The following is an 11,430-nucleotide window of genomic DNA, read 5'->3' as shown; positions in this document are numbered from 1 at the left end:
AAATTATGCTTTCATAGTACATTATGCTACAAGTTTCATTAAAAGCATATATAGTACTGATCAATGTTAAAAATTTTTGTATTCAGGAACTTAAAACTATAGATAATAAAGCACAAATATTTAAATGAAGACTTAACATATTAGAAAACCATTAACTAGAAAAATATACACATGCTCTGTGTTTCACTGAATGCTGGTAAGGCAGAACAGTATGCCTGTGTTCTGTTATGTCATTGTCCCCTGACATAACCAGGACAGGGCTTGGGCTGCTGGCACCATGAAGCTCTGGACCTTGGAGTATATCTTCAACCCGTGGGAAACTGTTACAACAGCTACAATGCAGAAATGCCCAAACCCTGTGAACCTGAATGTGGTTGGAATTAATGTGCTGGACAGCCATAGAGATCCCTTTGGAAAGTTGCACAGCCACAGACTTCTCAGCACAAAGTGGAGACAACCTTCCACCCTGAAGTCTTTTATTGGTGCAGCAAAAACCAAAATGTTGAGAGCCACAGCCGAAGGAACAGGAATCCCATACAATCCACAGGGACAAGGCATAGTTGAAAGAGCTCATCAAACTATTAAAATGTACTTATTAAAGCAAAAAGACGGAATTGGGAAGGGGTATATATTCCCCAAAGATAAACTTAAAATAACCCTTTTTACTCTAAACTTTTTAAATTTGGATTCATCAGGACTTAGTGCTGCGGAAAGGCATATGTGTCCAAAAAATGTGCATAAGCCCAAGGTACTTTGGAAGGATATTCTAACAGGACAATGGAAAGGTCCTGACCCAGTAATTGTCTGGAGTCGAGGGTCTGTTTGTGTGTTTCCACAGGGAGAACAGCAGCCGATTTGGATTCCAGAGAGATTAACCAAGGTCCTGACCCAGTGATTGTCTGGAGTCAGGGGCCTGTTTGTGTGTTTCCACAGGGAGAACAGCAGCCGATTTGGATTCCAGAGAGATTAACTAAAGCGATTTCTACAGACCAAAAAGAAGATGATTTGACTCAAGTCCATAACAGCTGATATCCAAAACTCCAATTTGGCTATTCTTACATCTGCGATAGAACCAGGATGCTTTTTTCAATATCAATTTTATTATTGCCCTTTCCCACATTCTATTTCGTTTTTTGAGCTCATACAGACCTAGGTTAATGTTTTGCTGATCAGTTCTATTTTTTGACTATAGAGTTTTTAAACATTGCAATGGAGATTTCACCTGTAAAAAGTTATAAGGCCTTTACTATTAGGTTATGTGTTGTATGTATTATATGTGTGCACACTTGTGTCTTGTGTTATATGTTTGAATGTACGTATGTCCATATATCATATATGATGAGCGCTCATGAAAAAATGGATCCAAATATATATATTTTTTTATTCACGTGATTTAAATGGTTTAATTTAAATTGGGTAAACAACTGTTGAGGATTGTTTTAATATGTAAACAAAAAAGGAGGTTAACAGATCTGTTTGTTTACTTTCACCTTTCCTTTTCATTATATTTAATAATTCTCTTAAAGACAATGTAAATTGTTAAGAAAATTGTTTTCTTTTAGTGCCTTCTGTAATGTTACATAATTTTTTCTTTAGCCATTATTGCCAGAATTCCTATCTTCATCCCAGTGCCGGTGAAGACAATGTAAATTGTTAAGAAAATTGTTTTCTTTATTGCCTTCTGTAATGTTACATAATTTTTTCTTTAGCCATTATTGCCAGAATTCCTATCTTCATCCCAGTGCCGGTGAAGACAATGTAAATTGTTAAGAAAATTGTTTTCTTTTTGTGCCTTCTGGAATGTTACATAATTTTTTCTTTAGCCATTATTGCCAGAATTCCTATCTTCATCCCAGTGCTGGTGAAGTCAAAGATAAAACCAATCTACAGCTTCTGCAATAGCCATCACTGAACTGCTTGCAGAACTTGCCTGGACACATTGTGAACTCACCTGTATGCATTGTGAACTATCTGTTGGTGCAGCGACTTGTGGTAGTGTTGGGGTATTTTTGCTGATGATGTCATCGGTGGTACAATTTTTCCAAAAGGAGCCGTCAATTGGCTTGGTGTATCTTCCTCCCTTCTGCTTGTCATGATTGTCCATCTAAAATTTGGGGGCCAACAGAGGTGAGGCAAAGAACCTCACCCCCCCGATGGTACAAAGACCTCTCCACAGGTGTGGCTGTATACTGGACCGGTAGTCAGTGACAGGTAAGATCCAATTGCAATGGTACCAACCTAACGGGTAAGGACCATATGTACTATTGGACAACCTAAGGCAGGCACGGTCCCTAAGCCACATGCTTTTTGTTTAAACAGAGAGGGGGAGATGTTGAGAGCCACAGCTGAAGGGGCCCCAGCAAACTTCCAGCTGCCAGCAAACTTCCAGCTGCCGGCTGATGATTGGCTCACAGCGGCCCCAGCAACATCTAGCTGATTGGCTCCTCTGCGGTGATGCTCATTGGGCTGTTTCCCTGCCCTTTCAGACCATGGAGCTGCTCATTGGGGGACTTTTTTGGCTCCGCCCACGTGACCCAGCCAATCGGCCTCAAGAGCAGGAGGATTGTGGGAGGTGGAGAGAGGCTTGTTGGAGAGAGAGGCTTGTGTGGTTGGAGAGAGAGGCTTGTGGAAAGCGGTGGTGGCAGTTGGGGCTCTGAGGGTTTTTCCTGAGAGGCTGTTTTGTTTGGCGTGTGTGGTTCTAAAAATAAAGTTAGTTTCTTTTGACAAGTGGCTCCTGATTGTGCCCAGCCAGACTGCGGCACCAAAACATATCTCCAAGAACATTCTGTAGTTGATTCTCTAGAGAAAACAATGAAACTTAAATCTACTAATATTTCCTTTACAAATATAGTTTCAGTGGATGACAGACTTATATACAAACCATATCCTCAAGACCCAGAAAAGACTTTGGCCTCAGGAAATCATCATCTCTGTGCAGGAAGTCAGCCTTAGCAGTTACCTGGAAGGGTTAAGGGTAAGCATGGTATCTTCCAATGCTAGAAAAATCTGAGAAGCAATGGAATGGGTAATACATAAACTAAATGCTGAGATTAAATTGTTGATGGCCTCAGCGAATGGAAGTATAAGGACACCGATGGCAATGGCAGCATTTGTAGAGAAATAATGAAGTCAGTAAACGATATCAGGTCCCCTGGTCTCTTCAATCAGACAATGTATTTATTTGTTATTTAAAAATCACAACTATATTTTAGGTAGAATTAAAAAAAATAACCTGGAGTAAGGCTATGCAAGTTTTGATCAAAATAAAAAGATACAGTGCTTCTAAAATCCAAGCAATCATCTGAGGGTATTGTGGTTTGGACTGACTAATTTTTATGATTCTGATATTTATGTAAAAATTTAAAAATTTTTTAAGAGTACTTGGGAGGAATTGGTATTGACATTAAGTCTCCTCAAAACACAATTTTAACACTATTCAGACATGGCAACTCTACCTGTTTTGGACCAACCTCAGAACCAAGCATGCAGAGCCTCCCCTTATATACATACACTCACCTTGCTAATTCAGACTAGAACAGCATACGTGAAGAGTCTCACTCTAAAAGGAGAAATTGTATAGTTTTAAAAGACATTAAATTCTATAAAATAACTTGATGTGCTATCAATCAGTGTTTTGATTTGGTACTTAAAGATAATTTTGGAGTGAAAATTATCATTAAATCTAATATATGACTCCCAACATAAATAATAGTTTATTGTATTAGAGAGTACTATATTGATTTACCAAAGTTTTGTAACCCAATAAAGTAATTACTTTCCTTGGATTTGAACTGTATAATTTAGCATGCTATATTGTGGGCTGGTTTGGTTAACTAAAAAAAATAATCATTACCTGAGTTTTGTAGCACTCTTAAAAAGAATATTCTCTTAAACAGAACAGTTGTTCACATCTTTTAGCATTTCACATTTACCTAACTTATAAATTGCCACATCGCAAATAATTCAAATGCAGGTCAGCATGAGCAAGGAAGAAGAAGAAGAAGCTCCTTTATTGAATACAGCAGTCCTTTTATAGTATTGTGAACAAAGAAGGCAGCATTCCAATAGCAATGACTCAGGTCTCTAAGTTGCAAAACATTGTGTGCAGAAGTAACTTACTAGTCAGAAGTAACTTGCTGATCATGTCTTAATCTACTCTTGGGCTGGAGCATTCTGAGTTATGCTCTTTGATAAGAACATACAAACATTCTTGTTTGCAAGTAATTTTCTTTTCTCAGAGCCCTCCTAGCCCACTTGGCAGAACATCATGTTTGCAGGCAAGCTCCACCAAGGACTGCAAAGCGTCTCGTTTGCAAGCACGCATGCAGTCACGTCTGATTATCTACATTTTCCTCCTTTTTATTTTATGTATATATTTTCGTAATGTACCATTTGCCCTTTCTATAATAGCTTGACTCTGACTATTATATGGTATACCAAATGTATGTGTAATGTCATATTTCTGTAAAAATGAATGTAATTTTTGTGATGTATATGCAGGTGCATTATCAGTTTTAAGTTCTCTAGGAATTTCCATGATAGCAAAAAAAGATAATAAATGAGAAATGACTGCATCAGCTTTTTCCAAAGAAAATGCTGTGGCCCATTGAAAATGAGCATGAGTATCAATGGTATGATGTATATATCTTAGTCATCCAAATGACTGAATTATAACAACATCCATTTGCCAAAGGGCATTAGGATGAAGTCCCCTTGGATTAACATCCAGAGGACAGTAAGGGATATTAAAAGTAGTACATGATGAACAGTTAGCTATAATGTCACATGCTTGTTTTTGGGTTATTTTGTATTTTTTGTAAAGTCCTTTAGTGTTTGTGTGATGTAAAGCATGTTCTTGATGTGCCTTTTGAAGGGGAACAATCAATATATTGATTTCCTTTAGTCAATGGTCCTGGCAGTGTAGAATGTGCCCTAATATGAGTAAAATATACTGAAATAGTTCTCTGTAATAATAATCTTTGTGTAAATGCAAATAGTTTCTCATTACAGTTTTTGGATTGATAGGAAGACTAACTGAAGGTAGATGTGTGCACACCAAAACTGCATACTGAGAGTTGGAAACAATATTAAGAGGAACATTGGAAAAATCTAATAAAGCTAAAGTAATAGCCCATAATTCAGCAGGTTGAACAGAGGAAAACTCATGAGGATACACCTTAGAAGCTATAGGAGTCCAATATCCTGCTGAAGTTTTTTTTGTGTGTGTGTGTCAGTAATACTGGAAAGAGGAGTCAAAGAAATAGGGTTTACTAATATCATAGAATATTTTCTAAAAAATTTAAAGACTTTAGATTTAGGATATTGAGTAGAAAAAGCTCCAGAATAACCAGCTAAAGCAATTTGCCAATTTTCATTTAATTGTAGATTATAAGAAATTTGTTGATGAGTTATTTGAGTAATAATTTGATTTGGCTCTCTACCACTCAATTGTAACAGTCTAGATTTATCTTTAATTATTAAAGGCTAGTTTATCTATACATGTAGTTAATTGTTTATTATACTTATTATACATGTAGTTAATCATTTATTATACTTATTAAATCCATTTTATTATATGATCAGTTTGAGTTAGCACTCCAGATGGGGAATGAGGAGTATGGAAGAGAATTAGTTGTATGGATTTTTTTTAAATCTATATAAGATAAATATCCTTCATTTAAATATTTTTTAACCAAGGTTAATTCTTGTAATGCTTGTTTAGTTAAAGTTCTAGAACTAAGTGGTTCAGAATTACCTTCTAGAGTAGTAAATAAATGTTATAACTGATAAGTAGGGATCCCTATAGATGAACGAATCCAATTGATATCCCCTAGTAATTTTTGAAAATCAGTAAGAGTCTTTAAATTATCCTTTATTATTTGAACCTTTTGAGGCTTAATTTTTTGTTTATCCAATATAAATCCTAAATATTAATAAAGAAAATTAATTTGTAACTTTTTTGGGGCTATTTGTAATCCAAATTTTGATAAAGCCTTTAGAACTGCTTCATAAAAACAATCACGCTCATTGTTTGTAGGGGCTGCTAATAAAAGATCATCCATATAATGATATAAAATGTAACAAGGGAATTGTTGTCGAACTGGTTCTAAGGCTTGGGCAACAAAATCCTGACATAAGGTAGGACTATTAATCATACCTTGAGGTAACACAGTCCATTGATAACATTTAACAGGTTGATGATGATTATATTTAGGTACTGTAAAAGCAAATTTTTCCTTATCCTGAGGTTGGAGAGGGATAGTAAAAAAAAATCTTTTAGATCAATAACAGAAATTGATCATTTATTTGGAATCATTGTAGGAGAGGGAAGTCCTAATTATAATCCCTCCATAGGTTTAATACATTTATTAATTTCCCTTAAATCTGTCAATAGTCGCCATTTTCCAGACTTTTTCTTAACAACAAATACAGGGGAGTTCCAAGGTGATGTGGAATATTCAATATGTCCAGCCTGTAATTGTTCAGTAACTAATTGTTTTAATGCCTCAAGCTTTTCTTTTTTTAAAGGCCACTGTTCAATCCATTTAGGAGTACCAGTTAACCTTGTTAATGACAGTGCTCGAGGGGACTGAACAGTGGCTACAAGTTTTTTGAAGGAATGTGAATATGTGCTCCAAGTTGAGATAAAATATCTCCACCCCAAATATTAATTGGAACATTATTATGTAAAAGCTTGTTAGAAACCTAACATTTTCTAAGGTATGACATGATAGAGGGCCAGAACTGAACCACACATCTGTTACTTCCCCTAATCCATTTAATGTTATTTGGCATTTTTGTTTTTAGGCCATTCTTGTGGCCATTGTTTTATGGAAATAACTGAGACATCAGCCCCAGTATATAATAATCCTTCAAAACATTTTCCTTGAATATTTAGAGTTAAAGAGGGTCTCTGATCAGTAACTAAAGTTTCCCAAAATATATACTTTCCTGTATTACCAAATCCTCCAGTTCTTGATTGATTTTTAGAAGGAAATTGAAAAAAAGGTAACAAAATCTGGGCTATTCGTTCTCCACTATCAATGAAAGGGTTTGGGTAGAATATGCCATGATTAAAATTTCACCTGCAAAATCAGGATCAACAATTTCAGGAATTACGTGGATTCCTCATAAGGCAGAGCTATATGTAGGACAATTAATCCAAAACTCTTAGAGGGAAGAGGTCCATAAACACCAGTCTTCATTTTGTAAATACCACCTCCAGGGGATATTAAGACATTTTTACTAATAGGTAAAATCAGAAGCAGCACTTTGTTGGGTAGCTGCATAAAGATTATCAATAGTTAACTTAGTACTATTCTGGGATTGTTTGGTGGGTGACTCGACTTGGGGGTCATGGTTGCCGGGAACAAATGAAAGGTGGTCCTGAGAAACTAATGTGGCTCCATTTTTAAAAATAAAGAAAGAACAGCAGCTTCTACCTCAAGGCCTGTCCTAAGGAAGGGGGCATGACCCTTGTCCTTGGAAAAACCCACAGAGCACTCCTACTGAGTACGTACCCACCTGCTGAGTTGTTTGTCTGTAAATAACAGGAGAGGTCTTGTAAGGGTCCGGCGAACGTCGGAGGAAGAGACCACCAAGAGACCGGCTCATGCAACAGCAAAAGGGGTTTATTGAGGATCCAATCCAGCACGCTGGGGCTCCGTGCTCACTCAAGAAGGGAGAGCAGCCCAGAGCCCCGAGCAGGGCTTGAACAGTGTTTAAGTACACTTTTTGGGGAGGGCAGGACTTTACATACATCACAGTCTCCTTTAACAAATCATCATACACCGCAGGAAAATCAAACAACAATTCTTAAACACGATTAGTACATTCATTGGCGGGAACAGGTTGGGCGGGAGTGATAGGTCACTCCTAAGGGGGGGATACATTCAAACTGATTGGTTTAGGTCCTGCGATGCCTACGTGCCAGGCCGCACAGGGTCCTAGATCATTAAACAACCAGATGGTCAGGGGGAATATTTACTGGGCAGTTCCGGGTATTGTCCTAACAGCTACAGGAATTTCAGGTTTGGGGTGTAGCATAGGAACTTAACAATACCTGGTCCTTTACATTTTAACTCAGGCCTTGCAGCTTAGAAACTGTACAACACCCGGTCTTTTACACTTTGACTTCAATTTCTTTTACTCTTACAGTCTGTGGCGCCAGATGTCCCTGACTCAGTTAGGCTAGGTGGGGACCCATAGCAACCCCCTAGCAACTTCCAATCAGCATGAGACAGGGAAAATACCTGGGATGCCAGATGACCCCCAAGTAGTTTATGGTGGTTGATAACATGTTGGGAAACTGATAGACCCAACCTGATCTTTTCTTAAAATTGGGCATCTCCCCACAAAACCATGAAAAGATAATTTTGGCTTTACTATAAATTACTGCAAATTCTGAACCTGCTTGGAATGCCTGCCAGTGCCTTGAACTCACCCATGCCTGGCTCTCTGACCAGATAGCAGCCCTCTCTGAAACTTAGTGACACCTCATAAATATTGGCCTTCCCTGGCCAGACAACGACCCTCTCTGAGGCTCTAATGGTCCTCATAAATTCTGATGTTGGGGCCAGCAAAAAATGTAAACTACCATTAGTGTGATGCTCGTCAGAGTTCTGTTATCTGTAACCCCCCTTTGTGTAACTTTCTGGGCTATAAAGCTGGGCTGCAGGAAAGCTGGGGTGCTGTCTTGTTCCCGCCGTTTTGGGAGGGAGAGGCAGCCCGGCCGGTCGAAATAATAAGCTTGCTTTAATTTGATTTTAATTGGAGTTAGTGGTCTTTTCTTGCATCCTGGTCTAACAAAACCATGTAGTTTAGCACGTACACCCCTCGTGACCTAAACCAATCAGTTCAAATGAACCCCCCTCTTGTACTAGCCAATCACCCCTACCCAACTTGTTCCCACCAGTGAATGTGCTAATCAATGTTAAGAGTTGTTGTTTGATTTTCCCGTGGTATGAAATGATTTGCTGTGTGATGTTGTGACACATATAGTATCCCTCCAAAACCTATAAAATCTCACTGAACACAGGACCAGGACTCACTCCCTGGGACCACTGCATCGGGAACGGTTGTGAGTCCAGGCTCGAGCTTGCAATAAAGACTCTTGTGTGCTTGCATCGGACTCGGCTCCTGGAGGTCTATAGGGTCCCACGAATCTGGCATAACATCTGGGGGCTCGTCTGGGATCCCCAGGACCCCAGGACCCCCAAACCAGAGAGTCTAACACCGGTGAGTCTTGTTTGTTATTCGCGTGTCTGTTGTCTGCTTTGTTCTGACTATGGTATGAAGCACTTCCCTCCACCCCACTCTTCTATCATGATGTTCTTCCTCACCTTGATCCCTGGAGGAATGGAGCCAGCCTTCTATAGACTGAGCCCTCTGAAACTGTGAGCTCCCAAATAAACTTTTCCTCTTTTATGATTGTTCTTTTTGGCTCTTTTAGTTGCAGCAGTGAAAAAGCTGAAGAAGACAACTGCTTTCTCCTATGTGCACATACCTACAATAAGGTTAATTAAAAAATGAGGCACAGTAAAATGTTGACAGTAACTAATAACAATTAACAATAATAATAATAATAATTAATAAAATATCAATGAATGTAGTTTTGCTATCTAAAATGCACTATTGTGCTCATCTTCTTAAGATGATGTGAATTAACAGCTTTTACAGATGCTCTTATGTGTATTTCAAGAATCATTGCTCTTATGCTCTGGGGCTCTTGCCATGTAAAATTAGTCAGTGAAACACAAACTCTGTAATAGCATGACAGTAGATCTGATAACCAAAATGGCTAGTAATCATTAGGATGCAGGCAGTCTATGCACTGGAAATGGAGGGAAAATAGGTAACACATGCCAGGGGGATGGCACAATGAATACAGTTACCAGCATCAAAAAGAAAGAAAAGGAAAAACATGTATGCTCTCATGTAATAAAAAATGAGAAGCTTGGGGCTGGGGTCGTGGCTCAGCGGTAGAGTACTTACCTAGCACATGCAAGGCCCTGGTTTTGATCCTCGGTACCACAAAAATTAAATAAATAAATAAAAGAAATAAAGGTATAAAAAAAATGAGAAGCTTTTTTTTTTTTTTGTAAACAAATACTACAAGAAATGCCAAATAACTGACTAAACTTAAATGGAATGGTAAAAGATAATACCATAAATCCATACAAAATAATAAGAAGTGATATTAAAGAGAGCTAAGTAGATAAATATAGAAAATAGTACAACAGCATTTTGAACTTGTGACTTCTGTATTCTATTTTATTTGAAAGTATAAATGCAAAAGGAATACTCACCAATTTATATTGAACAGCACATATTATCTCATTTCCTGATGCTATAAAAAGTACTGGGCGGAGCTGGGGATGTGGCTCAAGCGGTAGCGTGCTCCCTGTCATGCGCGGGGCACTGGGTTCGATCTTCAGCACCACATAAAAATAAAGATGTTCTGTCCACCGAAAACTAAAAAATAAATATTAAAAAATTCTCTCTCTCTCTCTCTCTCTCTCTCTCTCTCTCTCTCCCCGTCTCTCTCTCTTTTAAAAAAATACTGGGCCCTGTACCAGGAAAACAAGACTTATTTAACTTACAATTTTGGGACTAGAAGACCAATATCTAGGGTACCATCAATTGATTTCTGATTGGTGCCCAGTTTTCTGCATTATAATATGGTGGATGGCATCATGACATGAGTGTGTGGGACAGGGGAAAATGACATAGGCAGGCAGAAGTTAGAGATAGTCTTGACTTGTCAAAATCTTACTTTTTTCAAGAACTCACTGCAAGACACTAGAATTAGTCTCTTCTGAGTGTGATGGACCAATGACTTGATAATCACACACTAGATTCCACCTCTCCCTACTTAAAGATTCAATCAGCTAAACACTACCAATTAAGAGCTAAGTATGCAATACATAAACCCTTGTGGGTTAAACTCCATTCAAACCATTGTGCTCATAAACATTTTATAAAAATAGCCTATCATGAAAATATGGATCAGAGTTGAGGGACAGGGCTGTAAAGAAGCACAATTTTGTAATCTTATGATACTAAGTAGATAAAAATGCAAATTCATTTTGTAAGGTTAAAATATTAATTAAAACTAAGAAAAACAAAACCATATGTTAACATGAGATAAAAACTGCAAGATGCAACAGAAAGCATAGAGCATGAAGAAAATGAACAGCAAAATACCAGAAATATTGCTTTAAATGAAAATAGATCCAACTCTCCCTGCCACTGGCCCTCACCCCCGCATCTACCGGGTGGGGAAGGGTCCTCCTGCCCCATGAGCAGGCTTAGCACTGGACCGGCTCAGAGCCGCCTCCCGCACAGGAACTAGGTGTTTATTAAAATGAACAGGCCTTATTCTGAATAAAGAATCACTCGACTCGGCGGAGTTTCGAAGGACTTGGTGGA

The 11,430-nt window shown here is 38.2% G+C and overlaps 1 pseudogene; it reads left to right on the top strand.

Annotated features, from left to right (window-relative positions):
• Positions 1-277: 277 nt before the first annotated feature.
• LOC124103058 (PRELI domain containing protein 3B-like) lies at positions 278-3,124 on the top strand (annotated as a pseudogene).
• The last annotated feature ends 8,306 nt before the right edge of the window (positions 3,125-11,430 follow it).

Source organism: Marmota monax, unplaced genomic scaffold (genome assembly GCF_021218885.2).
Source record: "Marmota monax isolate L192 unplaced genomic scaffold, Marmota_monax_Labrador192_F-V1.1 WCK01_AAM20220418_F8-fsc00039, whole genome shotgun sequence".
Lineage (NCBI taxonomy): Eukaryota > Metazoa > Chordata > Mammalia > Rodentia > Sciuridae > Marmota > Marmota monax.
The sequence above is the reverse complement of the archived record's forward strand: the minus strand, read 5'-3'. Positions and strand labels throughout refer to the sequence as shown.